At 38.6% G+C, this 19,167-nt stretch overlaps 1 long non-coding RNA gene across 1 annotated transcript; it reads right to left on the bottom strand.

Annotated features, from left to right (window-relative positions):
* Positions 1-1,991: 1,991 nt before the first annotated feature.
* Positions 1,992-14,706, bottom strand: LOC148164641 (uncharacterized). The gene is made up of 5 exons (XR_015768129.1): positions 14,643-14,706; positions 13,518-13,655; positions 11,504-11,593; positions 11,169-11,330; positions 1,992-2,296 (listed from the first exon to the last, which is right to left on the bottom strand). It is a non-coding gene; the product is annotated as an uncharacterized LOC148164641 (long non-coding RNA).
* Positions 14,707-19,167: the final 4,461 nt, after the last annotated feature.

Genomic DNA, 19,167 nt, shown 5'->3' with positions numbered 1-19,167 from the left:
CGGTCACTCTACAGCCTGGCTTCTCCGTGCTAGGGCTTAGGTACCTGGGTCTCCAGGCAGGCCCACAGGGGATAGCAGTGCTAACCTCCTCACACAAGAGAGGGGTCGAGACAGCAGCCTTCCTTACAGGCCTGTTTGTCGGTCAGAGTCACGTTTAAGTTCTATCGCTCATGCTTTCACACAAACACCCCACAGGTGAAGTGTGCGCTCAGGAAGGGCGTTCGTGGCGAAGGCTCGGGGCCTCTAACGTTTGGTTCCTTGGCGTTAGGCCGATGGCAGTTCGGACTAAACGCACACAGGGCCAGACGGCCTGGCCTCAGGAAAGAGGTGTTGCGTCCAGACGCGCCTTGGACCCCTGCTTCTAATTTAAGTGCCACATTAAAATACTAGAGCAATTCTGAGGAGAAACTAAGAGTAATCAAGGAAAGCTTTTGTGCCTTCCTAAATGAGAGAACTTCCTGTGCTTAGAACTACTTGCGTGTAAGGCCTTGCTGGCATTAGGGCATCTAGAGTCTGAGAGTGGAAGCCAAAGCGGAAATGGCTGACAGAGTCTGGAGAATCAGGAGGAGCAGGTGAAATCTGGACTCTTAAATTTATAAACTATGTTTAAGAACTGACTGGAAAAACAGTTCATAATCTTGGCAGAAAAGAAAATGGTACATTATGTAATTTTATCTGGGCTAGGGACAAAGAGGATCTAACATTTACTTTCACAGAGCACTCGTGAAGTTGTTTTGAACAGTAGTGACTATTGCAAAGAATCTAAGGGATGAAATTTGGGGAAACTTGCCACAAGCTGCCAGGGAAAAGAGTGAAAAGACTCTACTCACACAAAATGGCCCCCATAAAACCAGGTCGGGGGTTTCTGTTTGGGGAGGGGCATGGTTACACGACAATGCTATCTCTTTGGCTGTGTAGGAATTTTTGACCTGAGCTGTGAATTTAGTTCAAAGCCAAAAACTGAAGGGCCGGGATAACCCCCTCTATTTCCCTCCATTCAGAGGAAGACCCGATAAAAAACTTGAGGGGTTTTGTGTCTAGGATAAGAACTTCCACCCTTCACCATTTGAGTTTGCCTTTCAAGAGTCATTATGAAATGGGGCCATTTACATCAAAATCATAGTTCTGATTCTGGTTCTTCCTTTCAGCAAAATGAGGTAGCTTTACATTTAGAGGACTGTGGTAACACATGTAGCATTTGGTGTTTAGGTTTAGATTAATACAGGCTAATGCAATCTTGTAGTTCCAATAAAAGGGTTTTAACCCACTAATATAATAGCCTACATAAGTAACAAACATCAGAAATATAACTAGCGATTTTTGAGTTTAAAAAGTTATTTTAGGGAGGGAGGGGGCTGAGGGAGAGGGACAGGGAATCCAGGCAGACTCCGAGCTCAGCCCGGAGCCCGACCTGGGACTTGATCCCATGACCTGAGCCACCCGAGCTGAAACCAAGAGTCGGATGTTCAACCACCTGCACAACTCCGGTGCCCCAGCAATTTCTTTTTTAAGCTATATTTTACAAATCATTTATTGCTTCAAAAAGAGAATGGACACCAAAATGCTTTGCATTTAAAAACTTAACTAATTTGAGTCACTTTTATTTATTATTTTCCAAGTTTTGGCACCCAAACTTGGCAAACATCATGGAGATCTGTACAAACATGCATATACATATATACACTCACATATTTAAGTTTAAAGCCTCAGTTCCTCAAACCTTGTACTCAGGCTCCTGTTAAAAAGAGGGAAAGGGGTGAGAAGAATCAGGGAAAACATGAAAAAAATCCCAGTTGATAACTTCCTTATTGTTACGAATTAAAGCTGGCATTTTAAAGTAAAATCCATCACCTTACTAAAACTTCCACTAAGCTACAGCCTCGGATATTAAATAAACAGCCCCATACACACTTCAATGTGGTTTAATGACAAGATGGCTGAGGATCTGTTTTGTTATTTCAGGTAAAAGTTAATATTTCAGTGGTTAAAATTTCAGGTGTTAAAAACTAACTACAAGCAAGGTCATCATTATACTCTGAAGCTGAATTCTTCTACAGCCGCTTGTCTTTAAATTACTATGCAAATCCAAGACAGTAACATTCAGGCTTTATAATTAAAATACTAATGTTTGGTGACTAAAGAGTAAACATGATTAGTTTACTCTAGGTCGTTTGATTTTATTTTTCTCTGTAGGAGCTTTCCTCTTCTGTGATAATCCAGGCCCAGGTTCCTTATTATTCGGAAGAAATGAAATCGCTTCTGGCAGACAGTAATTTTCTACTTGAGGAGGGGATTCCTATAAAAGGGAAAAACACTGTTCATTTTTCCTTGACTGTGCTTTTGAACCAGAAAAAACTTGAGATTTGTCTTTTAAGGTATGCTACTTAGCACTTATCACATTTAGGGAACAGAACCTGTGTGACAAAATCTCACCTTTTATCAGAAAAATAGATTTATAGCTCAGGTGGAATGGGGCCAGCTCAGATCTTGATAATGGTTTCATTTGTAAAAAGGTATGGTTAAGAAGTGACACCTTATACTTAGTGTCGATTTTTAAAAATATTTAAACATGTGAGGTAGGTGTTTTTTTATTTTACAGATAAGATAAAAAAAGGTTAAATAACATATAACTAGCAGGAGTTAAAGCCAAAATTCATACATTGCCTCTAAAACCCTTAAAATTCTCTTCCTCACAACCATATTCCAACCCAAAACGACCTTTCCCTCATTAAAAGTGTGATAAAAATTTTCTAGCAAGATGGCAGACTGGAAAACATGAAAATGCATCACCATAAAATACTGAGTAAGTGCCTTTTGATTCAACTCTTCCCTGGATGACAACTTCCGACCCAAATATGTTAAAAGCAACTACCCCAAGACACTGGAGAGGAAATGAGATCAGGCAAATACCAAAGGGGTTGACACTGGGTAGGGAGTGAATTTCTCTTCATTTTTGTTTTTGTTGTAAGGAGAAGTCGGTATTATGAGGGCCAAGTCACAACAGAAAACATGTAGTAATGGCCTGAAACCACAGCCACTGGAAAATGAGGTGGGAAATCCCAGGAGGGAGCAGGGGAAGCCTCACACTCGGGTATGAAATCTGCCCAAATCTTTGCCCTCTCACCATGGATGCGCAGAGGCGGCTCAAGTAAGGCTAAAGCTTTGATCCCGCACTCACTGCAAGAGGTGCCTGGTAAGCAAACAGAATGGCATTCCCTAAGGAACGTAACAGAATCTAGTTTTTACAACTTAGACGCATGCAAATTACTCCACATCTGAAGAACATGACCCATTCTCAAGAAAAAACAATCAGAATCCAAAAACCCAATAAAGATCTAAAACTTATATGTATTGAAAATTACAAAATGTTCATGAAGGAAATCAAAGACGACTTAAATATGCTGTATTCATGGACTGAAAGACTGAACATAGTGAAGATGTCAATTCACTTAAATTGATCTGTAGGTTTAATGTGATTCCTATCAAAATCGTAGCAAGATGTTTTCATAGGCATATAGATAAGCTTATTTAAAAACTTAAAAGGTATAGGCCCTAGAAAAGCTAAAAGGATCTTGAAAAAGAAGAGTAAAGAGGAATCGCTACCTAATATCAGATATAAGAAGAAAGATGCTATTGCAGAGGGAAAGACCTAGATCAATAGACCCCCAACATATGCCAAACTGAATTTTGACCAAGGTGTAAAAGCAACTAAGTGGAGGACAGTTCTTTTACGGTGGAGCAATTGGACATTCTGAGTGACCTAAACTTCACACCTTCTGTGAAAACCTCACACCTCATGACATTTATGAAGCACACCAAAGGCATTCACTCTTGACTAGCCATTATGGAACTGCAAATTAAAACCACAATGAGAGATTACTACATACCAACTGAAATGGCTAAAAAAAAGTGACAAATGCCAATAAGGATACAGAAAAACGATCACTTATAACAGTGGTAGGAATGTAAAATATGACCACTCTGGAAACACACTTAGGAATTTATCCCAATGCAATGAAATCTTATTTCCACATAAAATATGTGCAAAAAAATGTTCATAGCAGCTTTAGTCATAATAGCCCCAAAGTAGAAACAACCCAGATGTCCTTCAATAGGCTAATGGTTAAGCTGTAGATCTCAAATGTTCAATAAAAAGTAATAAAATCACTGATACAAGCAACACCTGAATGATTCCGAAGGGAATCTTGCTAAAAAAAAAAGCCGGGGCGCCTGGGTGGCTCAGTCGTTAAGTGTCTGCCTCCGGCTCAGGTCATGATCCTGGAGTCCCGGGATCGAATCCCACATCAGGCTCCCTGCTCAACGGGAGGCCTGCTTCTCTCTCTCCCACTCCCCCTGCTTGTGTTCCTGCTCTCTCTCTGTCAAATAAATAGATGAAATCTTAAAAAAAAAAAAAAGCCAATCCGAAAAGATTACACACTATATTGATTCCATTTAAGATTTAAAGACACTGACAACAGATTAGTGGTTGACAGGTGTAAGAGACCGCTGGGAGAAGAGAATGAAGGGAAGGAGGTGGGTGTAGTTAAAAAAAAAAAAGGCAAAATGAATGATTGCTGTAGCGATAGATTGTTCTGTATCTTGACTGTGGTGGCAGACACATGAAGCAGAAGTGGGGAAATTGGGGGCGCCTGGGTGGCTCAGTTGGTTAGGCGACTGCCTTCGGCTCAGGTCATGATCCCAGAGTCCTGGGATCGAGTCCCACATCGGGCTTCCTGCTCAGCAGGGAGTCTGCTTCTCCCTCTGACCCTCTTCCCCCTCGTGCTCTCTCTCATTCTCTCTCTCTCAAATAAATAAAATCTTAAAAAAAAGTGGGGAAATCGGAATAAGTTTGGATTGCATCAGGTCAATATCCTGGCTGTAATACTGTCTTATATTGTTGCAAGATATCATCCCCTGGGGGAAACTATTATTTCTTACAATTGCATGTAAAGCTACCGATTACCTCAAAATAAAAGCAGTCTTGCTCATGACCCCGATGTTGGAAATAGTAGACAATGATACCAAAGCAGCTCTTATCCTTGAAATGAGTGAAATGAAAAAGTAGAAAAATAGAAACCATAAAAAAGAGCTGATTCTAGATATAAAAAAATTTAATATCTAAATAAGAAAATCTCCTGTAAGAGCCTTTAGAATGAAAATAACAGGAAAAAAATCAGTGAAGTAATAAATAGGAATTAGTCAATCAGAAAACACAGAAAGTAAATATGGCCTGAAGGACCTGAGGGAGGGACCTGTGGGACAATATCAAAAGGTACGAGTGATTAAATTCCCATATAGACAGGAAAGAATGGAGAAGTAATTGTCAAAATTTCTCAAGTTTGGTGAAAGAGAGAAATTTACAGATTGAAGAAGCTCTGCAGAAAAAGCAGGATTAATATAAAGAAACTACACCTGGAAGTATCATAAATGGTGAAAATCAAAGATGAAACAGCCAGAAGAAAAAATGAGACACTGCACTGCATACAGGAGAAGAAATCAAATTACCACTGACTTCTCAGAAATAACGGAGGCCAGCAGAAAGTGGAGTCGTTAGTAAAAAACACTATCAACCCTAAATCCTATGCCCTACAAAAAGATCCTTCAGGCATAATGGTAAAATAGACACTCTCAAATAAAAGAAAACTAGAATTGGTCCCATCAGACTTATACTACAAATCAAAGTTTTGGGCTGAAGGAAAACTGATACCAGATAGGATAAATATAAGACTGTATTTTTCCTTTTAATTTCCTCAAAATACATAGGACCGTTTAAGCAAGTTTTGTTTTATGGCAGAACACTGTTCTGTGGAGCTGTAAGAGACAAGGGAAAATATACAAGTCTACAGAAAGTTTGCTGGCCCCTGCTTTACGTTGAAGGACCGGACACTAAATATTTCAGGCTGTGTGGGAGAGATGGTCTCTGTTGCAATTACTCAGCCCAGTGTTGCACTGCAAAAGCAGAAGAGAGAACATGTAAATGAGTGAATGGAGCTGTGTTCCAGTAAAACTTTGTAACACAGGCAGTGGAGAGGGTTTGGCCTGTGGGCTACAGTTTATTGGCCCCTGGTTTAAAGGATAGGGGAAGTAAAGGAACCTATATGAGTGTAAGATTTCTACATTCCATGTGAAGTGGCACAATATCATTTTAGCTAGACTATAAAAAGTTAAGTATATTATAATCCATAGAGCAAAACACACCCTGCCTCCAACAAAAAAGGCAAGAAAGAAAGAACACAGGAACAAAGACAAATTGAAAACTGCAAAAAAAAAAAAAAAACCCTAAATCCAATCATATCAATAATTACACGATGGACTAAACAGTCTAAAGAATAAAAAAAACCCAACGATACCCTTTTTAAAAGAAAGCCATTTCAAATATAAAGGAAAATTCCATTTACAATTGCATCAAGAATAAAATAGGGACAAATTTAATCAAGGAGATAAAAGACTTGTACATTGAAAACTAGACAACATTGGGGCGCCTCGGTGGCTCAGTCTTAAGCGTCTACCTTCGGCTCAGGTCCTGGGATTGAGCCTTGCATTGGGCTGCCTGCTCGGCGGGAAGCCTGCTTCTCCCTCTCCCACTCCCCCTGCTTGTGTTCCTGTTCTTGCTATTTCTCTCTCTGTCAAATAAATAAAATCTTAAAAAAAAGAAAACTAGGCAACACTGATGAAATAGAAGATGACACAAATAAATGGAAAGATATTCCATGCTCATGGACTGGAAAAATTAACACTATTAAAATGTCCACACTACCCAAAGCAACCCACAGATTCAATGCAATCCCTATCAAAATTTCAATGGCATTTTTTCTAGAAATAGAACTAACAATCCTAAAGTTTGTATGGAATCACAAAGACTCCAAATAGCCAAAGCAATCTTTTTTTTTTTTTAAGAGTTATTTATTTTTTGACAGAGAGACACAGCGAGAGAGGGAACACAAGCAGAGGGAGCGGGAAAGGGAGAAGCAGGCTTCCCGTGGAGCAGGGAGCCTGATGCGGGGCTCGATCCCAGGACCCTGGGATCATGACCTGAGCCGAAGGCAGACGCTTAATGACTGAGCCACTCAGGCGCCCCTAGCCAAAGCAATCTTGAGAAAGGAGAACAAAGCTGGAGGCATCATGCTCCCTGATTTTAAACTGTATTACAAAACTATGGTAACCAAACAGTATGGTACTACCACATACACAGACACACAGATCAAGAGAACAGAACAGAAAACCCTGAAATAAACCCAGGCATACTCGATCAATTACAAAGGAGCCAAGAACATACAAAAGGAAAAGGACAGTTTCTTCAATAAATGGTGTTGGAAAAACTAGACAGCTACATGCAAAAGACTGAAACAGGACCACTATCTTATACCATACACAAAAATAAACTCAAAATGGATTAAAGATTCGGATGAAAGACATGAAACTATAAAACTAAAAGAAAATATACGTCATGAGCTCTCTGACATTGGTCTTGGTAAAAATTTTTTGGATTTCACACCAAAATGAAAAGAAACACAAGCAAAAATTAACATGTGGGGAGACATCAAATTAAAAAGCTCATGCATAGTAAAGGACACCATCAGCAAAAGGAAAGGCAACCTAAGAAAGGGAGAAAATATTTGCAAATCATCTATCGGATAGGGGTTAATATCCCAAACCATGTGATTAAAAAATGGGCAGAGATCTGAATAGACATTTCCCCAAAGACACAGATGGTCAACAGGTATACGAAAAGGTGCTCAACGTCACTAATCATCAAAGAAACGCAAATCAAAATCATAACAAGATATTACCTAACACATGTTGGAATAGCTGTTATCAAAAAGACAAGTGTTGATGAGGATATGGAGAAACGAGAACTCTTGTGTACTTCTGGTGGGAATGTAAACTGATGCAGCCATTATTTTTTTTTCCTCAAAAAATTAAAAATATAACTACCTTAAGAGTACACTTAGTTCGATGAGCACTGAGCAATTGTTGAATCATTATATTGCACACCTGAAACTAATAACACTGTGTTAAATACAATCTTAAAAAAAAGGAACTACCTTATGATTCAACAGTTCCAACCTCTATGTATTTATCCAAAAGAAATAAAAACATTAATTCAAAAAGATATCTGCTCTCCTATGTTCACTGCAGCATTATTTACCATAGCTAAGATATGAAAACCTGAGTGTCCACTGACAGATGGATAAAGAAAATTCACACACACACACACAATGGATTAATCAGCCATAAAAAAATATTTCAGCCAAGGAAACCCTGCCAACTGCAGCAACATGGATGGACCTTGATGGCATGATGCAAAGTGAAATAAGTCAGAAAAAGACAAATACTAGATGATTTCACTTACAAGTGGAACCTAATATAAAAAACGGGTGCCTGGGTGGCTCAGTCAGTTAAGCATCTGCCTTCGGCTCAGGTCATGATCCCAGGATCCTGGGATTGACTGCCGCATCGGGCTCCCTGCTCAGTAAGGAGCCTGCTTCTCCCTCTTGCACTCCCCCTGCTCGTGTGCTCTCTGTCAAATAAATAAATAAAATCTTAAAAAAATAAAAAAATAAAAAAAAACCCAAATGAGATAGATACAAAGAACTGACTGGGGGTTGCTAGATGCAGGGTGTGAGGGCTGGGGGAAATGGGTAAGGGTGAACAAGAGGTACAAACTTACAGTTATAAAATAAGCCCTGAGGATGTAATATACAACATGGTGACTGTAGTTGTTAATATTGTATGGTATATTTGAAAGTTGGAAGAGACTCAATCTTGGGAGTTCTTATCATAAGAAAGAAAATCTCATTATGTATGGTGATAATTTTGCATATATAGTCATGAATACATACAACTCTTATGCTGAACATCTGAAATTAATGTCATATGTCATTGTATCTCAAAAAAAAAAAAAGGTGGCCAGATTCTTCCTTCAGGCAGACTGGAAGATTCCTCTTTGGAGCAATTGAAACAATTCAAGAAGTATATGCAAGTATGAACCCAGACGACAGTCCCCAACAATTAGACCACAAAGACTATTGCATCCGGATCAAAACTGCCAAGACCCAACTGTGTGCTCAGTACTTCCAATCAGCTTAGACAAAGACCCAAACAAAGAGGAAAATGCAGTTTAGTGGATAGAGAATATACCGAAATAAGTTAAAAAAAAATCAATAAATCCTCTGAGATCCAGTAGAAGGTATTACATCTATGAAGCAAAAAAGATATTAAAAAATTAAAATGTAAATTCAAAAAACTTTTAAAAAGGTCCTGATTATTAAAAACATGATCGCAAAATGAAGAGCTGATAAAAGGAGAAGACTGAACTGAGGGAACCTCTCAAAAAGTGAAGATTATAAAAATAGTGGTGAAATAAGAAGATCCAATATACAAGTAGCAGAAGTACTAGAGAGAACAGAAAGTGGAGGGAAAAAAAATCATCATTGAAATAATTCAAGATTTCCCAGAACTGAAAGACACAAGTTACCAAACCAGAAGAGGCCTACCATGTGCAGTATAATAAAAAGAGACCCTCATGATAGCCTATCATTTTGAAATTTCAGAAAACTAGGGACAAAAAGAGCTTCCTACTAGATTAGTTACATATAACAGATTATGAATCAAAATGGCTTTAACTACTCAACAGCAACACTAGAAGCAAGGAGATAAGCAATCAAAAGTCTAAGGAGAAAATAGGTTCCAACCTAGAATTTGATGCCCATCTAAACGATAAAAGAAATGCAATCACAGAAAAAAAGAATTTTCACACAAAGAAAATCTCAGTTTATCTCCCATGTGCTTTCTCAAGAAGTTACTATAAGAACACCTTCAACCAGATGAGAGCAGATCAGGATGACATGGGATATAGAAACAGGAGATCCAACAGAGAAGAGAAAGGATGATGAATGGAGATCCTGGGATGACACCAGTTTGTAGAAGTAGACGGTGACCATCCAGATTGGAACAGTATGGCTAAGGACATGTTGAAGGCTTTCATCACCAAGATCCCTGCAGCCACTGCACCCAGCTTTTTAATTAATGCTCCCCCCCGCCCCCCCCTCAGCATTTAACCTGAGGTCAGAACACTGGGGTGGGCCTATCTCAAGAGCCTTACTTGTGCTTGGCTTATCTTGACCATGAACTTGAACATGAAGTCACTACTCTCCCTTCCCTAGTCTACTGCTTTGCCCCCACAGAAGTATTCTGTTTTCTCTACTTCTGAGAGCTAGGTAGGAAATAATGAGCTCAGATGTAGAAATACAGAGCAGCCCACTCCCCCCACTGCATTCCTCCAGAAATCTAGTGTCTGACACACAATACAACCCTGAGAAAAGCAGGGAACAAAAAAACTTGAGTTTTTAAAAAAAGTGATTTAGGTGTTTCTAGGAGTTAGTATTGGCTTACCAATTCCAATCAGTACATCCCACCGCTTTATGACAAAGGTTTTATTGTTTATGTTTTAGCCATTCTTTCTATATATCCTGAGCAACTCCCAAACACAAACAGTAAAAATTACACAGCAGGCTAAGTTTTGGCTTCCCCTTATTTCTATACCATTATGTTTGAAATCCTTTGGAGTGAGACATTTATTATCATGTATCCTACCTTGCTGATTCCTGATGGCATTTTAGGTGTTCTGGCATCAGAAAGATTTTTCTTTGCTCATTCAAATCAAAACTTAGGCTATTTGTGAACAGCAATATTCCAACATTATAGAGGGCACTTTTAAAACTTTTAGAGGTACTTAGATTTTTTTTAATTTTTTTTTAAGATTTTATTTATTTGAGAGAGAGAAGGAGATAAAGAGAGAGAGAGCATGAGACGGGGGAGGGTCAGAGGGAGAAGCAGACTCCCTGCTGAGCAGGGAGCCCGATGTGGGACTCGATCCCGGGACTCCAGGATCATGACCTGAGCCGAAGGCAGTCACTTAACCATCTGAGCCACCCAGGCGCCCAGAGGTACTTAGATTTTTATACCTGCTTCATTTAACTCCAAGCTAAATGTTTACATATGTACTCATTATTATAGAAAGTAGAATGAAACTGAATGAAATGAAAGCGAACTGGAGCCAAACATGCTATTAATAAACAAGCCAAGGGTTTTGCTGTGTGGTCACATCCCTATATATATAAGCCTATCTCTGGTGATGAGGAGATCAAGGACAAAATCTTACAAACCTGCATCAGATAATCAGCAATGTACTCTGTTTTCAAGCAGTACACATTTTGGGTGGCAGCTTCTGCTATATTAACCCCTGAGTCATCTGGTTTCAGTTTATTGAAGTCAGAAAAGAGATGTGTGGCTTCTTTAAATAAAGGTACAGAATGACCAGGTAGTACCTAAAGAAAAAATAAGAAATAAGAAGCTATCAGTTTCCCAGAGTAGTTCAACTGTATCATCTGTACTTAAGGATTGTCATCTCACCAAGTACCGAAAATTAAGAACTGATCATAGCAACCTTGTTTGAAAAATAATTTGTGTAAAAAATTCTGTAAATTGACTGAATACAAACCTTTGCTCCTCCTGACTGAAGAAGGCGTTTGAATCCTGCTTCTCGGGATTGGTCAACATATAAGATAACTTTCCACCCACTAAATGCCCCCTACAAATGAAAATATAATCAGTGTTGAAATTATTTGGGAAATAAATGCAAATAATACATTATTTTATCTGTAAATTTAGTTTTATGTCAACAAATAATCTTATAACCTTTACCAAGTGCCACAGTGGTAATTGTCTCTGGTCAGAATATTCTGAAAACACACAACCATGGTGTTTGGCACACAGTAGGTCATCAATAAATACTTGAAGAATGAAGGAAAATGTTTTAATGAATAACATGAAAACAAAGCAACTTGACTTTTGTTTAGCCTTTTCTTGTATTTTTTCTTATAATTAATCCAGGGTAGAACTTAATGCACAACTTCTCAAATTAGATGAAGCCCTCCTTATATTTCTCTTGAAAATGTTTGTGAATTAGAAATATAAAACATTTCACTAGGGAATAACAACAAAAGCCAGTGGAATTACTCTAAAAGAAGGGAATTAAGGCTAACAAGGGCTTGGACACAGGAGAGAACTCAGAATACATCGCACAAGATTATTTAAAACCTGGGTTTCTAACCTTTATGTGAACCATGGACCCCTTTGACAGTCCAGTGAAACCTATGGATCCGTTCTCTAAATAATTCTTTTAAAGAAACAGCTTTATTGAAATGTAATTTCTGTGCTATATTAATAATGTTTTAAAATACTGGTTTTAACATAAAGTGTAAAGGATTACAAAAAAACCCATTTTATTAAAAATAAAATATTTACAAATTTGTGACAGATGTGCTTCTATATTAATGAATTAAATAAATAGTGGTGGCTGGATAGATTATTATAATTTTGAAGTATAAAGACAGATGGTAGCTACACTTGTGGTGAGCATAATGAATTGTTGTCAAATCTGTTACATACCTGAAACTAATGTAACACTGTGCATCAACTATATTTCAATGAAAAAAAATTGAACATAAGCAGTATCTCAAGATACTTGGAATTATAATGCAAAGCAAAGATATCTTATTTCTGTTGGGGTAAAATCACAAGTACTATTAATAGTGCTGTGATTTTTACCTAGACTTCTATAATAAAAGGAAATGTTTTCAATTGGAGGTTAGTAAAAATAAGGATGTATTCCCTGCCCCATCCAAAGTGTATAAACAGCCTTCCTGAATGTGATCTACAACTCCTTTGGGAGAGTCTGTGGATCCCATGTTAAGAACCCTTGAAGGTAGATGCTGAAGAGTCTTTGGAAGAAATACAGTATGGGTCACATTTTACACATATATTTAAATTATTTTTATGTCTTTTTACTTTAAAAAAAAAAGACTTATGGGAGTGCCTGGGTGGCTCAGTCGTTAGGCATCTGCCTTCGGCTCAGCTCATGATCTCAGTGTCCTGGGATCGAGCCCCGCATTGGGCTCCCTGCTCAGCGGGGAGTCTGCTTCTCCCTCCCACTCCCCCTGCTTGTGTTCCCTCTCTGGCTGTGTCTCTCTCTGTCAAATAAACAAAATCTTAAAAAAATAATAATAATAAAAGATTTATGTATTTAAGAGACAGTATGTGCACTAGTGTGCACATGCACAGTGGGGAGAGAGGCAGAGGAAGAGGGAGAGAATCTCCAGCAAACTCCAGGCTGAGCGAGGAGTCCGATGGCAGGGCTTGATCTCATCACCCTAAGATCATGACCTGAGTTAAAATCAAGAATTGGATGCCTAACTGCCTGAGCCACCCAGGCACCCCATTTACACATATATTTTTAATAGAGCCATCAACGTTATATATATCTTCCTTGTAATCATAATTAAAATTAGGAATTAACATTAAGCCCAATTTAGAATGCCCAAACTAAGTATATCAACAAAGCATAAAAGACAAGTAGAATTATTATTTTGTTAATAAGCATATTCTCTTAAAATTAAAATCTGTAATAGTCATGACACTGAATGCCGTTCATATCACCATATATATGTTAATACCTCAACGATGCCTGATTCTTGTCTTTGCTGGAGTTTTTTCCTCCATCTCATTGCTGCAAGTGCTAGTCTTCGTTGCTGAACATTGATTCCAGTCAAAACATCGAGTATGGAACTACTTCCCCATTCATAGTCTTCTTCCTAGACAATTAGTAGAATAAACTTTGGATCTGGTCCTACAATATGTCCTCAAGGAGTCCACGATCATTTAAGAGTTAAAAGCTATACATTCAGTTGTTATAAATACAGAGCACTAAATAAGCATCAGTTTATGAACATAGAGGAAAGAAATGTACATTAATTTGGCTTCATAGGAGGGTCAAGTATATCTGGCTTTTAATTAGAAATCAGAAAAATACTGCATACGTTTCTAAGAAATACAGGTAACTACACCTTAGTAATTGGTAATATATAGATTATTGGGCTTCATCCATTTTAAGATGAACTTCACAGAAGGACATGTTCTCAGTGGAGGTATGTGTTAACACCTTGATTACCTGTCCAAAGAAATCATATCCCTAAGGGATCTTGATTGAAAACTTCAAAAACTACATGATAGATATTACTGTGATGGTTAGTTAGGGACCAAAATATTTCAGACAATATTTAAAAAAAAAATGTTCTTTTTTAAAAAGATTTTGACAGAGGGAGAGCGAGCTGAGTGTGAGCATGAGCAGGGGGGAGGGGCTGAGGGAGAAGCACGCTCCCCACCGAACAAGGAGCCAATGCGGGACTTGATCCCGGTACCCTGCGATCATGACCTGAACCAAAGGCAGATGCTTAACTGACTGAGCCACCCACACGTCCCCAAACAATTTAATATTTAATGGGCTGGCAGTAAGGATAAAAAGTTTACAATGAAGTAATCCTGAAGTTTTCTAATGTTATTCCAAAGAGGGGGAAAAAAAAGCCCAGATTAAAATTAAATAAAACTCATATAACTGAGAATCTGGGTCTGTGATCTCTAAATTTTTTTGCTCTGTTAATCTGGACCTTGTAAAATTGGTATAATCTAATTGGTCATATTTGGTTATTTCAATTATATGAATGGTTAGTGTAGATACTAGAATCAATTAGGACAATTACTTTTAACGAAAAATGATTCTTCATGTTAGTTTGAATACATACCAGCACGAAGTGTCCAGCAGTCCGGCATGCTTCCACGTAGGAGCGATGAAGCACCCATTTCCCAGCTGCCACTGAGGCTAAATACTTCTCGTTTCGAAGTGGATGTCCCACAACAATGTGTGTACAATTGGGATCAAAGCACTGTTTCTCTATTACTAATCCACCTAAAGTAGAGAAAAATTGATACGTGATTGGAATTCTTAACTTCTTCCTAGGAAAGACATGTCAACTCTGCATAGAAATTATTTATAAATAAAATGCACCAAATAAACTGAAAAACCTTGACTGACAATTATTTTACTTCACATACATTTTTTAAAATATTTTTTTACTAACATAATGAAATAAAATAAGAAATATGTATTTTTTAAAGATGATTTGACAGCGAGCACAAGCAGGGGGAGCGGCAGGCAGAGGGAGAGGGAGAAGCAGGACCCTGGGATCATGACCTGGGCCAAAGTCAGCCACTTAACCCCTATAATATTTTTACTTTATTTTTATTAAATATTTTATTTGTCAGAGGTAGGTAGAGACAGAGAGCACAAGCGCGGGGGGGGGGGCGGCAGCAGAGGGAGAAGCAGACTCCCCGCTGAGCAGGGAGCCCGATGCAGGACTCGATCCCAGGCCCCTGGGATCATTATGTGAGCCAAAGGCAGATGCCCAACCAACTGAGCCACCCAGGCATGCCCCCCATAATTTTTTTTTAAAGATTTTAATTATTTATTTGAGAGAGAGAGAGAAACAGCATGAGAGGGGAGAAGGTCAGGGGGAGAAGCAGGCTCCCTGCTGAGCTGGGAGCCTGATGTGGGACTTGATCCCAGGACCCCGGGATCATGACCTGAGCCGAAGGCAGACGCTTAACCAGCTGAGCCACCCAGGTGCCCCCCCCCCCATATTTTTAATGAAAATTTAAAATAGAAAAATAGTAAAATGAAATCCAACATACTGATTCTTAAATTATCAAAATTTTGCCATCCTTATTTCAGTATACCCCCTTTGGGCTTAACTATTTTAAAGTAAGTTCCAGGGCGCCTGGGTGGCTCGGTTGTTGGGCATCTGCCTTCGGTTCAGGTCATGATCTCAAGGTCCTGGGATCGAGCCCCATAATCAGGCTCTCTGCTCTGCAGGAAGCCTGTTTCTCCCTCTCCCTCTCCCACTCCCCCTGCTTGTGTTCCTTCTCTCACTGTCTCTCTGGCAAATAAATAAATAAAATCTTAAAAAAAAAGAGTTCTAGACATCCTGTGACTCTACCCCTATCCATTCAGTATGCATCTCTAAAATACATGGTAATTTTCTTATACAGCCCTAATGCTATTATCAGATCTAAATTAATTAACAAAAATTCTTTCCTATTTCAATACTAAATCCTTATGCAAACTTTCCTGTTTGTCTGCACTTGGTTTGTTACAATTAAGATATAAAAACAGAATATAAATAGATGCCATTTACTACTGTTAGTATATTTCTTAAGTCTCAACTACTTTTGCAATTTCCAAGCATTGAAAATGGGTAATCAAGGAGATGGAAGTCAAAAAGGGGCTCCTACAGACTAAAAGCAGAGGAAAATTTTTTGAGTGGAAATAAGGTCAGCAGCCCAACGCAGAAGCTTAGAAGGAAAACACACACGCTAGGGAAATAGAGATGAAGCAGCGGGTGGAAGCTGAACCCTCTTCTCAGATACAGCTGTACGATGCCTGACTTTGAGGAAAGAAGGCATAAACTTATGTAAAGCATGGCTTTTATTGATTGATTTTTGATTTATACTTTAGAAGTTAACCTGATTATGGGTTAGAAAGAGTTGTATTAAAGACTTTGTAAGAATTCAATGAAACATTTGAACTCTATTCATGCTCTACAGATGACTAAGAGAGGCAACTGTTTGAGCACATAGTATACACCAGAGACTGTTGGAAGTGCTCCGGATTAACTCATTTAATCCTCACAACTCTATGAAGGTAGATTACTAGTATTATCTGTAATCTACCCATGATGACACAAGTACAGAGTAACTCACCCAGGATCGGAGTGACAAAAGAACAAGAAGGTGAAAATTCCCTATTCTATTGGGATCTAATTCTATTTAACAGATTTATTCTGTAATCCAGACAACATAATAGACTATTTATGTGAATCAGTTGGCCACAGTTGCTTCATTTATAAAATGAAGGGTCTCTTTGCATTTTACTATCAAAAACTTTCTATTCAGACTCAGTTCCAGCACAGTCTGTCCTCATCTGCCTCTCTTCTGTCTTCTGCTAGTTGATATTACTCTTGTCCAGAGTTTACAGAGATGGAACAAAATATAGGAGACAGACACATGAAGCAGCTTCTTCTGTTCTGAAAGCTCTAGGTAAAGTTGAACAATTTTGATTTCTAACTCTAACTTATTGGGTGACCAGGAAACAGTGTTCCACATTGAGTCCAGTTTCCAAGAAACACAGCTTCTCAACTGTATGACTGTATTTGACAGAAATCTTTAAAAAAAAAAATCATGGCTTTCCACATTCTTAAAAGGACAGCACTAAGTTACATTTAATCTTTTCTTGACTCAGGGCCGTCATTAAAAATAACCGTTATTTAAGTTTTCCTCTATATGAAGCTGTCAGACTGAGTTCTCTTCCTATACTTTCCCTAACTCTATAGAGCTACTTTGTCCAATACAGTAGCCACTAGCCACATGTGACTATCAGACACCTGAAACACAGCCAGACCAAATTGAGATGTGCTAGAAGTGCAAAATATACCCGAGATTTCAAAAACTTAGTAAGGAAAAAAAAAAAGGGTAAAATCTCATTGATATTTTATATTAATTACATGTTGAATATAACACTTTGTGTATAGGTTAAATAAAATATATGCTTTATTAATTTCACTCGATTTTTTTCCTTTTTAAAATGTGGCTACTACTAAGTTTAAAATTTAACATGTGGCTTTTGCTATCTTTCTACTGGACGGTACTGCTTAGAGCACCAGGTTACCTGTCTAGTATGCTGCTTCCAGAATGATGTCAGGTGGAGAGTCTGATAATAATGGAATAAGAATGTTACATAAGGAGGAGCTCCTCTCTGGGTATTACTGTGCCTTCAACTTTACAAAAATGTAGTTTTATTTTAAGTCTATAATTTCAATGATTTCATCAGTGAACAAAAGCCCAAGGCAGCACAAGAGATTCTTAAATCATTTTAATGGTTGGTTTCAATTTAAATCTTTAAATGTTTAAATCCTATGACCCAGTGACTTTAGATTTAGACCTATATAAAGTCAAAGTTCTAATGCTGAGTCAATACATACTGCCTAAGACAAGTTACCCATCTTTTAAGTAGGCTTCACACCCAAACTCATGAACCCAAGATCAAGAATCGCGTGTTCTACCACCTGAGCCAGCCAGGTGCCCCACCCATCTTTTTTCTCTCAATTTGTACATCTTACAAATGATATCAACTACACTGACTTCCAAGGAAGGTTACATTTTTTTTTTTCATTTTTTATTGTTATGTTAATCACCATATATTACATAATTTGTTTTGGTGTACTGTTCCATGATTCATTGTTTGTTCATAACACCCAGTGCTCCATGCAGAACGTGCCCTCCTCAATACCCATCACCAGGCTAACCCATCCCCCCACCCTCCTCCCCTCCAGAAACCTCAGTTTGTTTTTCAGAGTCCGTCATCTCTCCTGGTTCGTCTCCCCCTCTGACTTACTCCCCTTCATTCTTCCTCTCCTGCCATCTTCTTCTTTTTCTTTTTTCTTAACGTATGTTGCGTTATTTGTTTCAGAAGTACAGATCTGTGATTCAACAGTCTTACACAACTCACAGCGCTCACCGTAGCACATATCTTCCCCAATGTCCATCACCCAGCCACCCCATCCCTCCCACCCCCGACCACTCCAGCAACCCTCAGTTTGTTCCTGAGATTAAGAATTCCTCATATCAGTGAGGTCATATGATACATGTCTTTCTCTGATTGGCTTATTTCACTCAGCATAACACCCTCCAGTTCCATCCACGTCGTTGCAAATGGCAAGATCTCATTCCTTTTGATGGCTGCATAATATTCCATTGTGTATATATACCACTTCTTCTTTAGCCATTCATCTGTCGATGGACATCTTGGCTCTTTCCACAGTTTGGCTATTGTGGACATTGCTGCTATAAACATTGGGGTGCACGTACCCCTTCGGGTCCCTACATTTGTATCTTTGGGGTAAATACCCAGTAGTGCAATTGTTGGATCGAACGGTAGCTCTAATTTCAACTGTTTGAGGAACCTCCATACTGTTTTCCAGAGGGGTTGCACCAGCTTGCATTCCCACCAACAGTGTAGGAGGGTTCCCCTTTCTCCACATCCCCGCCAACATCTGTCGTTCCCTGACTTGTTAATTTTAGCCATTCTGACGGGTGTGAGGTGGTATCTCATTGAGGTTTTGATTTGGATTTCCCTGATGCCGAGCGATGTGGAGCACTTTTTCATGTGCCTGTTGGCCATTTGGATGTCTTCTTTGGAAAAATGTCTGTTCATGT

This window comes from Eumetopias jubatus, unplaced genomic scaffold, assembly GCF_037043125.1.
Source record: "Eumetopias jubatus isolate StellerSeaLion01/CBP00866 unplaced genomic scaffold, mEumJub1_p1.0 scaffold_4, whole genome shotgun sequence".
In the NCBI taxonomy this organism is placed as follows: Eukaryota; Metazoa; Chordata; class Mammalia; order Carnivora; family Otariidae; genus Eumetopias; species Eumetopias jubatus.
Note: the sequence above shows the minus strand (reverse complement) of the source record. Positions and strands in the feature narration are given on the sequence as shown.